Source organism: Rhineura floridana, chromosome 10 (assembly GCF_030035675.1).
Source record: "Rhineura floridana isolate rRhiFlo1 chromosome 10, rRhiFlo1.hap2, whole genome shotgun sequence".
Taxonomy (NCBI): domain Eukaryota; kingdom Metazoa; phylum Chordata; class Lepidosauria; order Squamata; family Rhineuridae; genus Rhineura; species Rhineura floridana.
In genome coordinates this window covers 35,521,656-35,538,135 of record NC_084489.1, presented here as the reverse complement: position 1 = coordinate 35,538,135, position 16,480 = coordinate 35,521,656, and the positions used below count along the sequence as shown (strand labels likewise).

General features: G+C 45.6%; 1 protein-coding gene across 1 annotated transcript in view; it reads left to right on the top strand.

The window, feature by feature from the left end:
• The first annotated feature begins 8,498 nt into the window (after window positions 1–8,498).
• Window positions 8,499–16,480, top strand: part of PLCL2 (phospholipase C like 2) — a 216,895-nt gene continuing 208,913 nt past the window's right edge. Inside the window, exon 1 of the mRNA XM_061587406.1 lies at window positions 8,499–8,653. The gene's annotated coding sequence lies outside the window, so the exon portion shown is untranslated. The remainder of the gene's footprint in view (window positions 8,654–16,480) is intronic.

Genomic DNA, 16,480 nt, shown 5'->3' with positions numbered 1-16,480 from the left:
GCTCTTGCCCCATTTCCAACACCATTCACCTGCTGCACTACAACCTCCCTAGCCAAGCTGGCAGAGGTAATCTCGGATGTGTTATTGGAGAACCCCTTCACAGTAATGTTGGGGCACTTTGATATTCATGTTGAGGCTGCCGCAAAGGGGCCAGCTTGGGACTTCATGGCTCTATGACAGCCATGGGGCTGTCTCAGTACATCACTGATCTGACACGTGCTGGACATATCCTTGATCTGGTCTTTGCCATAAAGCACATTGGTAATACTCAATTGATTGGGGGCTTGTTTTGAGTCCATTGTCATTGGTGAATCATACCCTAATGAGGTTTGGGCTAAATGCAGGTACTCCATGCTGCAGGAGTAAGGGACCTATTGAGATGGTCTGCCCTTGGAAATGTATGGAATCTGATGGATTCTTTTTTTTCCTGCTGACATGGCTCTTGTCACACTGGAATAATGAGATGTGTAGAGCTATCAACACAATCATTCCTTATTGCCCTTGACATTACTGTGGAGCACATAGATCACCTTGGTATTCTAGTGCCCGGTGTGCAATGTGGGTTGACAGCCAAAGTGCAGGTGGTTTAAATCTTGGTTTGAACCTGATTGAACACATGTAACATTACTTTACATTGCTGGTTACATTACTGCACCTACCTCACAAAGTGGCGATGAAGAAAGTCTATTTTTCTGTCACTATTGCATCCACAAGTAGCTACCGATCAGAGCTTTACCAAGTGGTGAATGGGCTTTTATCCTGATCTCTCTGTGTCATTTTATACCATTGACAACAGTATCCTTCTCCAGCGGCTCAGGAAGGTGGGTATTGGGGGCACTGCCTGCAGATATGTTTCCAGAAAGTAGTTATGGGAGGCTACTGTTCAATGCCATGGGAGACTTCCTGTGGTGTCCCGTAGGGTTCTATCTTGTCCTCCGCGCTATTTAACACCTATGTGGCAGCTGCTGGAAGCTGGCATCAGGAGTTTTGGAGTGAAGTGTTACCAGTATGTATATGACACCCAGCACCTGTTGTTGCTATTGTTGACTTTTCCTTTCTGTTTTTTTCCAGCACACTTGGATGAAACGGATTATTTGGATCCATACCAATCGGGTTTCAGGACTGGTCACGGAACTGAAACAGCCTTGGTCGCTCTGGTAGATGATTTGAGGAGGGCATTAGATAGGGGAGAATCCTCCTTTCTTGTCCTCCTCGATCTCTCAGCGGCTTTTGATACTGTCGACCACAGTATCCTTCTGCTTCGCCTGGAGGGATTGGGAATTGGAGGCACTGTATTACAGTGGTTCCATTCCTTTCTCTCCGATAGGTACCAACAGGTAGCGTTGGGGGAGGAGGTATCAGACCCTTGGCCTCTCAGTTGTGGTGTGCCACAGGGCTCTATCCTCTCTCCCATGCTATTTAACATCTATATGAAGCCGCTGGGGGCAATCATCAGGAGATTTGGGCTGCAGTGTCATCAATATGCGGATGACACTCAGCTCTATCTCTCGTTTAAATCTTCACCAGAGTTGGCTGTGGAGACCTTGTCCAAGTGCCTGGAATCCGTGAGTGGATGGATGGGAAGGAACAAGCTGAAGTTGAACCCTGATAAGACCGAGGTACTACTTGTGGGGGACAAGAGAAGGTTGGGCGACATTGACCTGAAGTTCAACGGGGTGAGTCTACCCCTAAAGGACCAGGTCCGCAGCCTTGGGGTTGTGCTTGATTCCAGGCTGTCCATGGAGGCTCAGATTTCGGCAGTGAGCCGGGCAGCCTGGTACCAACTACACCTCATACGAAGGCTGCAACCCTACCTTCCTGTTCACCAGCTCCCACTAGTGGTACACGCCCTGGTCACCTCTCGTTTAGACTACTGTAATGCGCTCTACGTGGGGTTACCCTTGAAAACGGTCCAGAAATTACAACTGATACAAAATGCGGCGGCTCGACTACTTACGAATAGTCGCCTCCGAGATCACATCACACCAGTGTTGTTCGACCTACACTGGCTACCAGTTGTTTTCCGAGCCCAATTCAAGGTGTTGGTATTGACCTTTAAATCCCTACACTGTTCCAGCCCAGTTTATCTCACGGAGCGCCTTCAACGCCAGCAATTATGCCGCCCGACAAGATCGGCCACACAGGGCCTTCTCTCAATCCCGCCAACAAAAACAGCCAGATTGGCGGGTACAAGAGAGAGGGCATTCTCAGGGGCGGCCCCCACTCTTTGGAACTCCCTCCCACAAGATCTCCGGCACGCCTCTTCTTTAAATGTGTTTCGGAAAGCCTTAAAGACCTGGCTCTTTCAGCAGGCCTTCGGGGTATCTGGGGAGGGTTAATTGTTATAACTGTAATGCCTCCTGCCCAGTTTTAATATTGTTGCTGCAGATGTGTTGTTTTTATATTGTATTACTGTATTTTATCAAATGTATTTTAACAATTTTGTAAGTCGCCTAGAGTGGCCATTGGCCAGATAGGCGACGAAGAAATTAAATTTATTATTATTATTATTTCCAAGCAGCCTTTAATATTTTGTCCCTGTTATGGTCAGGGCTCTTCCTTGTGGCATTTGAACTGAAAATTACGGTTCTTCGAACTCCATAACAGACAGTGATGGATCCTCTCCTATTCCCTGCTAAGTTCTCAATAGTAATTTGTACAGCAGATGGCAGCAATTCTTCCCCCCCCCTTCAATATAAAGTGTTTAAGGGCAAAAGACGAATAAACACTGGACTCCATGCCAAACCTCTGTGAAAGAATGAGAGCAAAAAAAGGAAATTCATTGTTGCCTGTGAAAACATTTAAGTCTCCACATGCTTTATTCTCTGAATTGCGACGCTAGCAAGAGGTGCTCATGTAATTCAGGTCAACCAACAAATCTGTATCATATTTGAACTATTATCAATATGTGTATGATTTGACCTGTGTTCTAACAGTGTGTTCAAGAACTTGTGTTCTCAGTGTCCTGGTTGATCTTGAAGCTTGAACTCCATTAATAATAATTAAGGTTTAGACTTTGTGCCCCCGGTAACCTTTGCAGGGGTGAAGGGCCAATTATGGGGTTACACTCCCCCTAAAGGAACAGGTTCGTAGTCTGGGAGTCGTTCTAGACTCTTCCCTGTCACTTGAGGCTCATGTAGCCTCGGTGGCACGGAATGCGTTCTACCAACTTCGATTGGTAGCCCAGCTACGTCCCTACCTGAGTAAGGAGGATCTTACATCAGTAGTACATGCTCTGGTAACCTCACGTTTGGATTACTGTAATGCGCTCTACGTAGGGCTACCTCTGAAGACGGTTCGGAAGCTACAGCTGGTGCAAAATGCGGCGGCCAGACTGCTAACAAGAACGAAGCGGTCTGACCATATAACACCTGTTTTGGCCCGCTTGCACTGGCTTCCAATACGCTTCCGGGCCAAATTCAAAGTGTTGGTATTAACCTATAAAGCCTTATATGGCGCGGGACCTCGATATCTGTCGGAATGCCTCTCCCGCTATGAACCGGCTCGTACACTACGGTCTGCTACGAAGGCCCTCCTCCGGGTCCCGACTCATAGGGAGGCCCGGAGGGCAGTGACAAGATCAAGGGCCTTCTCAGTGGTGGCCCCCGAACTATGGAATAGTCTCCCCGAGGAGGTTCGCCTGGCACCGACACTATCATCCTTTCGGCGCCAGGTTAAAACCTTTATTCCGAGGCATTTTAATTTTTTGTTAATGATTGTAATGTTTGTAATTTGATTTTAGCCTTTCCTGTTTTTAGATTGTGAAATTTGATTTTAGACTGATGTTTTTGTATTATATTGTATTTTATTGTATCTATGTTCACCGCCCAGAGAGCTATTGCTAGTCGGGCGGTATATAAGTTTTAAAAATAAATAAATAAATAATTAAGATGCTCTGCCCCTGGAGACTCATGGATCCAGATGGTTTCCTGAATGCTCGGGGGGATATTCCCAGCGTGGCTGGCGATACTGCCGAATCCCTGGTCAATCTCTGGAATACAGAGGTGACCCGGACAGTAGACACTATTGCTCCAAAGCGCCCTCTCCCACCAGGGAAGGCCCGTAATTCACCTTTGTTTACTCTGTCGTGGAATTTACGACTGAGTTCTTTTTGAGGAGACTTAATAATGAAGCCAAAGCCTGTTTTAAGGTTGTTTATTTAGCTAAGCGCTTAGCCAGAGTAGAGTACAGGACTCAACTCTCTTCCTCAAAATGGTGGTTAGTTACAGACAGTTATATACCTTTACCTCCGTCACAATCATGGCAACAGTTACATTGCATTATTCTATGTTACAATGCTACAATGATGCTCTGTCCCCTGTTCCATCCGTCCTCCCTTTATTCCTGCAATATCAGTGTCCTTGGCACATTTTCACTGCAACAGCACTATTCTCTATTGTTTACGTGACCCCCTGTCTAGGGAAAATGGCAGTCAGACTTGTTCAGTATTGATCGAAATCCACCTCACTCCCCCCTATGGGACTCCTTTTGAGTCCCATCCCAATTTGCATGATAGATAACACCTTCTCTTTCTCCTCCATCCGTTGTCTATCAAATTCCAAGTACATTTGTTTCACTTCAGCTGGTGTTAACATTTGGGTGGTCTTTTGCATGGTACTCTTTAAACAAAACAATACACAATTAACCAAGATATACATGGCAAAGAGGAACAACATACCCAACAATAATCCTAAAAGGATTGATTTTATCCAGCCTCTTAGGCCACTGAACCAATCCCCCGGACTCCATTGCCACCCAGAGGTCTTAACCTCATGCACCTTAGATGCTAATAGGTGAATATTCTCAATAGATCCGGTGATATTTACAGAGCTGTCAACAATGTAGGTGCAGCATTCTGGGCCAATAAGACCTCAGATTCTGCCTTGCAATGTCAAAAGATAGTTCAACGTTACGCGATTTTGTAAGACAAACTGTCGGACTTGTTTAAGTTCAATGTTAATCATAGAAAGGGCATCAGCAGTTTCATTCATGAAGTTCTTCAGCAGAGTACACATTCTTAAGATATCTAAATGGTTTGCCCTTGCCCCATAAAAGGGGAAGATACCTCGTAGCCAGGACTCACCTGGAGCTTTAAGATCTTTATAAGCTTCCAGGATTTTATGACTTGGGGCTACCCTTCGATAATTTCGTATCAGACCCTTAGGAAAGGTGTCCACAATGCTGATTCCAGGGGCTAGAAGTCCAATATAACAAATTCCTTTTGCGTTAATGGGTAATTTCTTCCAATCCTTATATCCACAGATCCACCAATAACTATGTGTTGTTCCCATTAAGGGAGGAAGGATGTGAGCAAATCTATCTTGTCTCACCCCTTTCTCGCCATACATAAACATGGCTATGGTGGCTTCTTCTTGAGTACAGGTTTCATTGAAATATGAGAGCCACTGGTGCCCGAGAGCCATACACAATGGTTCCATTACCCTCCGCCTGTTCCTCATAATTGGCCCAGTGGAGTTACTGAGACTCCATTTACCTTTGGCTCGATGAAGGACCCATTCACATTGGCTGCTACCAATGAATGTTTCTCCCATGAACTTTAAACAAAGTTCACCTTTTGTCCATCCGGACAGGGCTACATACTGAGTAGTATTGAGACTTTTCAGAGACTCATCATTCATCTGAGATAAGCCCAGTTGCATTCAGAGGTATTCCTACCAGTGGGATACCTTCCTTTTCGTAAGTTGGGGTATGCATACAGATCCAGCAAGTACTCTTGTTCATCCCTCTAGCGAGATCGACCATTAGCCTTAGGTATGTGTTCCTACTCCAATCAGGATGTCCTGTAAAAAGGAGGCTATACAATATTAGGAAAGCAAGCCTAACTTTCGCAGGAGCCATATTATAATTGTGATTATAAGAAATAGCAAGCAAACAGCAATGAAGCCAAACTTATCTCTAGCAATGCAAGTCACTGGCCTCCCCACCTCGGTGTGAGAAGGTCCAAAAGAGTCCAATGGGCTACGTGCTACTTCGATAAGCTTAAAGTCTATCTGGGGAGCTGATCTGCCGAGGGGGTTGCACCTCATTGGCTCTAGAATGGATAGATGTTATTTGTCTTGTCTTCTCAGACACTCTTCGGTTTCGTAGTCTTAACTTCTTCCAGGTAGATAGGATGTCACTCACGAAGTCCTCTGGCAGCGCAAGGGCCTTTCCTCAGATGGTAGGGATGGTGGTCCTTAGGAAGGGACTCCTCTCCCTTGGTCTTTCCTCCTGGTGTCCCGTCAGGATCCAGCTGGCCTCTCTCACTCTCACCTGGCAGCTGGGCCTTTCGACAATGGGATGCGTGTATCCAAGCTGTCCTCTCAGCGATGCGCAGTGCGGTAAATGTCGTCAGGAATCTGAAAAGGACCCGACCATCGAGACTGAAGGCAATCTTTTCTCCAAAATTCACGAACCAGGATCCAATCGCCAGGTTGGAACCGATGAGCAGGCACATCTAGCAGGACAGGAGCGGCTTCCTGGACCTGGGAGGAAAGAGTTCTCAACATTTTGGGAAGATTAGTGCAGTAGACCAGAAGTTCTTTGTGACCCTCCAATAAAGACTGTAATTGGGCTGGGCTGGGTTAATGTCTAAGGCATGGCAAAGCTGTTGTACCACTTTAGCTGTAAAGTGAATACCTTGATCAGAATCCAATTGGAGAGGTAAGCCAAATCGGGGAATGATGTGTTTAAGCAGTGCCTTGGAGACAGTTGTAGCATCTGCGTGTCGTGATGGAAATGCTTCTACCCAACCAGAAAAATGACAGATGATGACCAATACATATCTGTAGTTCTGGCATTTTGGCATTTCTATGAAGTCCAATTGAACATGCTGAAATGGTCCATAGGCCCAAGGAGTGGTGCCAGTAAGAGGACGTTCTGGTTTGTCAGCATTGTGTTTTAAACATACTGAACAAGTGGATGCCACTTGGGCCAGAACAGGTGTAATCTTAGGAGCAAACCAGAGAGTCGAAATTTGCAATAGCATCCCCCCTTTGCTCAGGTGAGAAGAGTGATGAGTCGCCTGAGCAAGAGGGAAAAGAAGTGCTTGTGGGGCTACAAAGCGGCCTGAGACATCCCTTCAGACAGAGTCAGGATGTAAGCGACAGCCAAAGCGGACCCAAAGATCTTTTTCATGCTCTGGGGTAGCTTTCTGAAGCAAAGCGAGTTCTGGTAGTTTAGGAACAGATGAGGGGAGGAGAATCAATTGAGAAGGAAGGTGGGGAGAAGGAGGTGCACTAAGAGCAGCAGCCTTAGCAGCAGCATCCGCCATGCGGTTGCCACCGCTAACAGGATCAGTAGCAGTGGTGTGGGCAGAGCAGTGCATGAGAGCAATAGAATTAGGAAGTTGAAGAGCAGACAGTAAAGCAGAAATAAGAGCTGAATGAGAAATTTGTGTGCCAGCTGAAGTCAAGAATCCTCTGTGTGACCAAATTTGACCCACAAAACGACAGGTTTTGAAAGCATAAGAAGAGTCTGTATAGATATTAGCAGAGCAACTGGATGCCAGAATGCAGGCTCTCTGTAGAGCCACGAGCTCTGCAGCTTGGGCAGACTGGAGATTTGGCAGAGAAAAGGTTTCTAGGACTTCATGTGGAGAGCACACAGCATAGCCAATTCTGAGAACTCCTGTGTCATCTCTGAAGCGGGAGCCATCTGTGAAAAGGATAAGATCAGGGTTATCCAGAGGAACGTCACGAAGGTCTGGGCGAGGGGTGGAGAGATGTTCAATGACCTGCAAACAATCTTGAGGACAGATTGAATGAGGTTCTCCATCAGAAGGAAGGGGTGGAAGGGAAGCAGGGTTGAGAGGGGCACAGAGTTGTTAGGTGGGGTAAGCAGAATAGTTCCATTGTCGTCATATCTGTGTAAATAAGGAAAGCTATCCACCTTCCAAGGTGAACTAGCTGAGGTAAGAAATGCTGTGAGGTACATGAACACTAACAGTTCCATAGGAAGTTTGACATTGAGAAGAAAGGAACTGAGTTTTTCTGTGCAGCAGGAGAGAATGCATAGAATGGGGAACCAACACAGTGAGGGAACGTCCTTGCACCAAGTCCTCAGACTTCTGGACAAGCAAAGCTGTACTCCAAGGAGGGTATCCTTTAGCCACCAGGTCGACAGAGTACTTCTGCAGCAGAACCCTGAGACTCATGGCAAAAGAGGAAAAAAGGTTTAACATAACAGAAGTCTGGGCCACAGCCTTTCTTAAATCCACAAAGGAAGCCTCACATTCTGCCTTTCATTCAATAGGCTGCAAAGTTTGGGATCCAATGCCTAGTATTTAGCCGCTCCCAAAAACCTACGAAGCGGCTTTTTCTTATTACAGGGAAGCACATTACATACAAGAATACCTTGCTGTAGCAGTGAGGCAATCACAGGCTGGATGTCCTCAATTGCTTCAGCTGAGAGAGTGTATTGCTTTACTGATGGGTAAGGTTTATCAGGTGGACACCGAATCTCAATTGGTTCCACTGCTAGCAGCTTTCCCACATCATTCCAAGGGAAGGCCTCTGTAGCTTTAGAAGGAACAATCATGAGGATTAGAAAAGGGAAGATCCAAATGTACCCATCAGAGCTGCAATAACAGTATTGTGCAATTTACACAGAAATTGACAGAACTGGTACCAGGGAAAGAAAGATATGGTCATAGGTGAGTGGAGCAGCTGAAAAGGTTGCTAGTTGATCTCCTACTTCAAACTCAGTCATTATTTCTCCTGATGGTGGATGAGACAGGTCAGCTTGATGAACTGTGAACCTGGAAGCATAAGAGTCTATGAGAAATGCTGCGGCTGGCCAGCAACTGTAAGAGGAATGGTAGCATCAGAGGTGGAGAAATTAGTTTATTGAGACAACATCAAGTTAAAAGTTGAGCATGCTTAAAAAAAATTTCCTTTTTAAAACTATTCCTTTGGAAACAACTGCGGGGGTGATGGAGCGTAGGGAGCCCAGTTGTCTTGAACACTACTGCTGCAATAATGTGGTGGGGAGCCAAGGAAGGGTTAACAGGGAAGGGCAGAGCAATTGTACTTTCGGTTTGCAGTATTTCTCGGCTTCTAGCTGTTTCTTTTATTAACTAGCTGGGTGCAGGTGTGCAAATTGGCTAAGAGCATTCTCTCAGCTTGCGTGGTATGTCCGGGATCCTCAGACTTCCATGGAAGACCCTCATTGTCCTCTCCTACTCCCATTTGGGCTATCAGGGCTGATTTTGTTTGTTCTGAGGACAGGAGTCCAGAGAGCAGCTGGTTCATGTCAGCCCAAGTTGGATTGTAAACACTAATGATTGCTTCCAGCTTTTCTTTAAATTCATTGGGAGCCTCCCTGAGTTTCGGGAAGATACTGAACCAGTTCATGAGATCTGCAGTTGTCCAGGGAACATGCACAAAAATAATTTATCCGCCTGCAGTCGATGGGGGAATGGGGGGTATGGGCGATGCAGATACATGCCGGCTGGCTGAACTTGGGAAAAGCACCCAGGGAAGTTTTCCAGATTAAACTGGATAGAGGTAAATCCTCCATCACTGTCTTTTTTCAACTTTATTTGGCAAATGGGGCAGGTGCGGCTGTCTATGGATGTAGCTACAATTTCAAACTTTGCTTTTAACCCTTTTTGTAACTCTTGCACTGACAAGATGGGGAAACTGCTCCTTAAATGTTAATTCCTCAGGAGACAGTGGCCATTTTTCTCTAGTAAGTTCAGGTGTGGGGGGGTGTTTCTTCTCTTTAGAGCGTTTGGGTATTCCAGAGCTTAAAATGGCACCCGCTCGAGCTGGGAGAAGTGGTGTCTGCTCTGACTATAAAATAGCATTTGCCCGAGCTTGAGGCTGAGCATTCCCAGCCATTGGGGCCCAAAATATCCAAAATATCTTCTGGTACCTCGTTATAGGGCGGCAAAGGGGCAGTGGCTAGCAAGCTTGGGTACAGAGGCAGCAAGGGGCGTTGGCATGCATTTTTTTTCTGGTTCCTTTTCTTTCTCGATTTTCTTTTTTTTCTCCAGTTGTGCTTTTAACTTTTTGTTAGAATCTTGAAGATTTGTTACTATAGATTTCTGTTTCCTGTGTTCTGCCTCCTCTTTCCACAGGACCCAGAAATCTATATGCCCAGGCTTTGTTTTCTCCAGTTTTCCCCATAAATAGGTGAGCTTGTCCATGTCAAAAGTGCCGTTTCCGGGAATTGAAGCTCAGGCCGGTTGGAGGTGCACTCACTCCACCAGTGAGTCAGCTTCACCAGCTTTTGAGCAGTTTTTTGGACCCAAACGGGTTCCATAATTTTGGCACATGTACCCCGGGGGGGGGTTTCATCAGGACAAGACACACCTCCACCCATGTTTTGTCCGGAGCTGAAACTGATCAAGCTGTGGAGAAGGGCAGTTTAGAAAGGCCGGGCGTCCCCAGCAGACAGAGAGAAAAAGTTGGAACAGTATCAGTTTCATTCACGGCTCATTAGGACGTCCTAAAAACCTATCCTAACACCCAAACCAGAGACTGTGGGACTGCTTACCCTTTGTCGTGAGTGTGGATGTAACCAAGGAGGGACCTTAACGCAGGGGCTTCGATAAACTATGGGAAATTCTTACCGCCCATCCAAGAGTCCCGGGGTTGGAGGTGGGAGCTAAGCGGGAGGATTTGATCAAAACGAGGTCCTCTTACCTCTCAGAATGTGCACAAACCGCCTCTCCGACCTTCCCCTTTCGGGTTGACCCAGACAGGAGGTCCTCACATCCCACTTCTGACACCAAGATTGTCGTGGAATTTACAACTGAGTTCTTTTTGAGGAGACTTAATAATGAAGCCAAAGCCTGTTTTAAGGTTGTTTATTTAGCTAAGCGCTTAGCCAGAGTAGAGTACAGGACTCAACTCTCTTCCTCAAAATGGTGGTTAGTTACAGACAGTTATATACCTTTACCTCCGTCACAATCATGGCAACAGTTACATTGCATTATTCTATGTTACAATGCTACAATGATGCTCTGTCCCCTGTTCCATCCGTCCTCCCTTCATTCCTGCAATATCAGTGTCCTTGGCACATTTTCACTACAACAGCACTATTCTCTATTGTCTATGTGACCCCCTGTCTAGGGAAAATGGCAGTCAGACTTGTTCAGTATTGATCGAAATCCACCTCAACTCAAACCTTGAGTCTGATGAAACAGCAGGGGCGACGGCTAGAGCGACGATGGAGAAAAACTCACCCCATTTCCGATAGAACACAGGCTAGAGCTCATTTTCAAGCCTATCATGTGGCAGTGATGGCAGTGAAGAAAGGGCACTTCTCTGCCACCATTGCGTCTGCTCAGTGTCATCTGGCAATGCTTTTCCAGGTGGTCCGGGGTCTTTTGGGCTCTGGCCCTACATTAGACTCTGAGCCCTCAGTTGCTCACTGTGACATGTTTGCAAGGCACTTTGCAGATAAAATTGCGTGCATTTGGGCTGACTTGGACTCCTCATTAATTACAGTTGTGCGAGATGTCCCCGAAGCTTTCTCTGGTCATTTTTCTATGGATACTTTTCAGCTTGTAAAGCCTGAGGATGTGGACAGGATTCTGGGAGAACTGAGGGCCACTACTTGTTCCCTTGACCCTTGCCCATCCTGGTTAATCAAATCTGCCAGAGGGGGAGTGGCTGACTGGTTGACATATTTAATTAAGGGAAGGTTCTATGCCAACATTGTTGAAGGAGGCTGTGATAAGACGTTTGTTTTAAAAAAGTCTTCATTAGACCCTGTGGATTCTAACAACTTCTGCCCAGTCTCTAATCTCCCCTTTCTGGGCAAGGTGATTGAGAGGGTAGTGGCTGCTCAGCTCCAAGCTTTCTTGGATGAATTGGACTATCCATATCCTTTTCAATCAGTCTTCAGGTCTGATCATGGGACAGAGGCTGCCTTGGTCACCCTGCTTGATGACCTACGCCGGGCATCGGGGGAGTGCATCCCTGTTGGTGCTGCTGGACCTGTCGGCAGCCTTCGATACAATCGACCATGGTATCCTTCTGAGCCATCTTTCTGGGATGGGTTTAGGAGGCACTGTTTTACAGTGGTTCCGGTCCAACCTGGTGGACAAGACCCAGAAAGTGGTGCTGGGAGACTACTGCTTGACCCCCTGGATGTTGCCCTGTGGGGTACCTCAAGGTTCCATTCTGTCTCCCATGCTCTTTAACATTTATATGAAACTGCTGGGAGAGATCATCAGGAGAATTGGAGTACAATGTCATCAATATGTTGATGACACTCAGCTCTATCTCTACCACCTGATTGCAGAGAGGGAGTGCTCATTCTAAACCGGTGCCTGCAGGCTGTGAAGGGCTGGATGTGGGCTAACAAACAAACTTAATCCAGACAAGACAGAAGTACTGCTGGTCAAGGGAACAACTGCACCAGGGACAGGGTTGCAACCTGTTCTGGATGGGGTTGCACTCCGCTTGAAGGAGCAGGTCCTCAGTTTGGGAGTCCTCCTGGATCCTGCCTTGCTGCTTGAATATCAGGTGGCTGCTGTAGCCAGGAGTGCTCTTGGCCAACTCAAACTGGTCTACCAGCTGCATCTGTCCCTGGAGGCAGTTGACTTGGCCACAGTGACACATGCATTGGTGACATCAAGGCTTGATTAGTGTAACACACTCTAGGTGGGGCTGCCTTTGAAAAAGGTTCGGAAATTGCAGTTGGTTCAAAATGCAGCAGCCAGAATGTTAACTGGAGCATGGCACAGGGAGCATATCATTTCTATGCTTTATAGACTCCACTGACTCCCAATTTGTTTCCCGGCCCAATTCAAAGTGCTGGTTCTGACCTTTAAAGCCCTAAACAGCCTTGGACCAGTATACCTGAGGGACTGCTTACGTCCATATGTACCTGCCTGGGATTTAAGATCATCTGCCTCTGGTCTCCTCTGCGTGCTTGGAATAAAAGATGCTAGACTGACAGGCATGTGGGAGAGAGCTTTTTCAGCTATGGCCCCCAAGCTTTGGAATACCCTACCCCAAGAAGTCTGCTCTGCTCCCTCCCTATTGGTTTTCCGGAGACTTCTGAAAATGATCTTGTTCTGGAGAGCCTTTGGGAGGGACTGAAGGTAGAGCCTGACACTGATTTTATGCCTTCTATGTTAAATTGTTATTTTACTACATGAAAATAAGCAAGGTCAAGTCATGTGATCACAAACCGAGTTCATTTCAATCCTTACAGACTTTTTATCTTCTGTATGGATTAAACAAGCATTTACTGAAGCAGTTGGACAAACTAGCCCTATATGAGCACAAATCAACAAATCCATATATCTTTCCCTACATAGCCTTGATCAAACAGAGACCATGTTGAAGGCTGGAGTGGGGAAAACAAGCTTGAACTGATCCTGAGAATGTGACAAAGAAATATATTTAGCATTCATTTAGGATGATATGCCCCTTGTGATTGATTGAATGTAATGGGATAGAGACACAGTTATTGTGCTGGTTCCAGTGTGTCTCCACCTCTTTTCTGAAAATGGGGGCACACAATGCTAATCAAACTCCACCCCTTTTTACTCTAAAACCTAGTCTGATCAGCTCAAGTGCATTAATTTTTACAAAATCAGCTTCAGACAGATTTTGCAACAAATTGGTAGATCAACCAGTTGCCCTTCCAGGTGTGGCCAGTGGAAATGCTTTGTGGTAGGCTAAAGCAGAGACAGTGATTGGCCCAACACTTTGCTGTGGGCGGTCCTGAAAGGTCTGAAGTCAGCAGTGAGGAAGGAAGGTGTGTCCTCCCAAGGGCAGAGTTGCTTCAAAACACAACCAGAAAAACCATTCTCGCTGCTTTTGAAGTGTGCCCACAGCCATAGATTCCTGACTGCTCTGAGGAATTTTCCAGTGGATAGAGCAGGTGATCCTGTTGAGGCCCTAGTCTTGTTGTGGAATGGTGAGGCCCATAGGGCCATTGACACAATCGGTCCCTCTCCAGTGCTGTGGAACCTGCTATGCTCCTTGGTATACTAAGGAGCTGCGGTTGATGAAACAGACTGGGTGAGGGCTAGCATGTAAGTGACCTAGATTTCACAGTGGAGCCAACCAAGCGTGTGTTTAGGCTCATAATTGGGCCTACCATGTGGCGGTGGGGGCAGCGAAGACATCCTACTTTGCTGCTTTCATTGCATCCTTGAGGAACCGCCTGGCTGAGTTATTCTGTATGATCTGGAGGTTCCTGGACAAGGATTACCTTACCTCTGTGGTCCATGCTTTGGTAACCTTGAGGTTGGATTACTGCAATGTGTTCTATGTGAGGCTGCCCTTGGCCCTGGTTCAGAAGCTGATGGGGGCACATGGCCAACAGCATGTCACACCACTATTAAAACATCTGCACTGGCTGCCCATCCACTACAGAGCCAGGTTCAAGATCACTGTATTTATTTACAAAGCCCTGAAGTCCAGGGTGCCTTAGGGACCTCCTGAAACCTTCTATCCCAGCTCGATCACTGAGATCACCTGCAGGAGTGTCTTTGGTTGTCCCCCAAGCTGGCAAGGCTCATTTAACATCAACACGAAATTGAGCCTTCAGTGTCATTGGCCCAGTTCTCTGGAATGCTCTGCCAACAGAGATTCAGCAAACACCTTCTGTTCTAACTCTTAAACACCTGCTGAAAACCTTTCCGTTCCAACAGGCTTATGCAGGCAATTAAAGTGTCTTTTTGCAATAGCTGACCTCTATTTTTAGTGTATTCTAAATTGCTTTTACTGTACTTTAAAAAAAACTTGATGTTTTTAAATGAAATAGTGATATATAAATATTTATAAATAAAAATCTCACCTATGCTTTTTGTGATTTATTATTAACAGCTTGCAAAGCCCCCTCACCTCAAGCTGTGAACAGAGCAAGCTTTTTTAAAAAAAAAAAAACCCTCTCCCCCTGTGAAGAAGGCCAGTAAAATTTCATGTATAAAACACACAAATACAAAAAGCAGAATATCAGCAAGGGCTGGTGGTTCCCTGTAAACCATGATTTGCGCTACAGCAGTGTGTGCTTCTTCCTCTTTCTAAACAATTTCCTCCTATTACCTTTAGCCATGATTTAGCTAGCATTACATATGTATCAATGATAACCATGGTTAACAATAGCTAGGACTCCCATTTTAATCCTGTTTATGATGGGAGCCCTGATTAGTGTAAACCATGATTGGTGTCAACTGTGGCTAGTGCTACTGCAGATTTAACACTAAACCAAGGATTACCAACCTTTTTGGTCCCATGGGCACATTTGCAAACCGGAAAAACCGCACATGCACACACATTCATTCTCCCTTGGCCCCAGCTACCAATTAGGCATGAAAAAAGTGTTTTTGCTTTTTCTAAGCCCAATTGGTGGAGTGGGATGATCTTCCTGGAAGAGAGTAGCTGGGGAGGCAAGACTTAACCTTCTCTCTTCAGCTGTAGTGTCCAGGAAAATCACCCCTCTACAGCAATTAGACTTAAAAAAGCACATTTGGACCCAATAGAAGGATTCTTTCAAGCCTAATTGGAGCAGGGGGGAGGGTGTTTTTGGCATGGACAGTCGCAGCTGGAATGGGACTGGGTAAAGATGTAACTCGCTCCTCCCCAGCTGTAGCCTCCTGTGCAGCAATTAGGCTTGAAATAAGCCTTCTATTGGCTAGTAGAAGGGAGGGAGGGGATCTTGTATGCATCAGATGGGCACTGCATTGGTGAACTAAACTATTGTTAAAGCTAACAAAGAAGAATTTGCTCTGCAAGGCAGAGGAAGCTAGTTCCCATGTTGCAAACCATGGTCAGTAGGGAGCCAAAGGTACCTCTGCATTGCACCATTGTAGTTAATTAGAAGACCCCTTGTTTTCTGTTGCATATTATTTATTACAAGAAAAGTCCCTTCTTTATAGCTGTCCTATTTAAATAAACAATATATATATATGGCACATTTCAAGTATTCAGAATTATTCTAATTTTCTCAACAGTCCATACAAAAGACCGGTAAAATAGATAACCCAATATTTTTACCCCACAATGTAGGCTGAAAAAATAGCAGCTTGCCTCAGTCTACCTAATTGGTTTATTAATGCAGATGAAATTTGAACCTGATCTATGCTGTTCACACACCCTTATCTACTTTATGATATTTATTTAATTTCTTAATTCCTGCCTCGCCAACTGGTTAAAGCCAGGAAAATGTACAGGTGTGTATCAATGTTTTAGGTTAGATTGGCAGCTCTTTTCAGACAGGTATCCTGTATTTTTTAGCAGACACATTCACCAGAGTATCTTTCTCTAGCACCGCATCTCTAGGAAAACTTGTACCTGTTGGATTACTGCCTGTCATATACTTCATGTGTCTTTTATCTGTTGTTATGGAAATATGCAGAATAACTCAGTGGTCTGAGCTTGGAGTGTGCCAGTGTTTGTATTTACCTAAGAAGCAAGCTTTTATTCTGCATTTAAATCACTGAGACTTAAGACTTAGTAAAATAAGAAAAAAACTACTTTTTTATAGAAATACATACTAGATAGAAAAG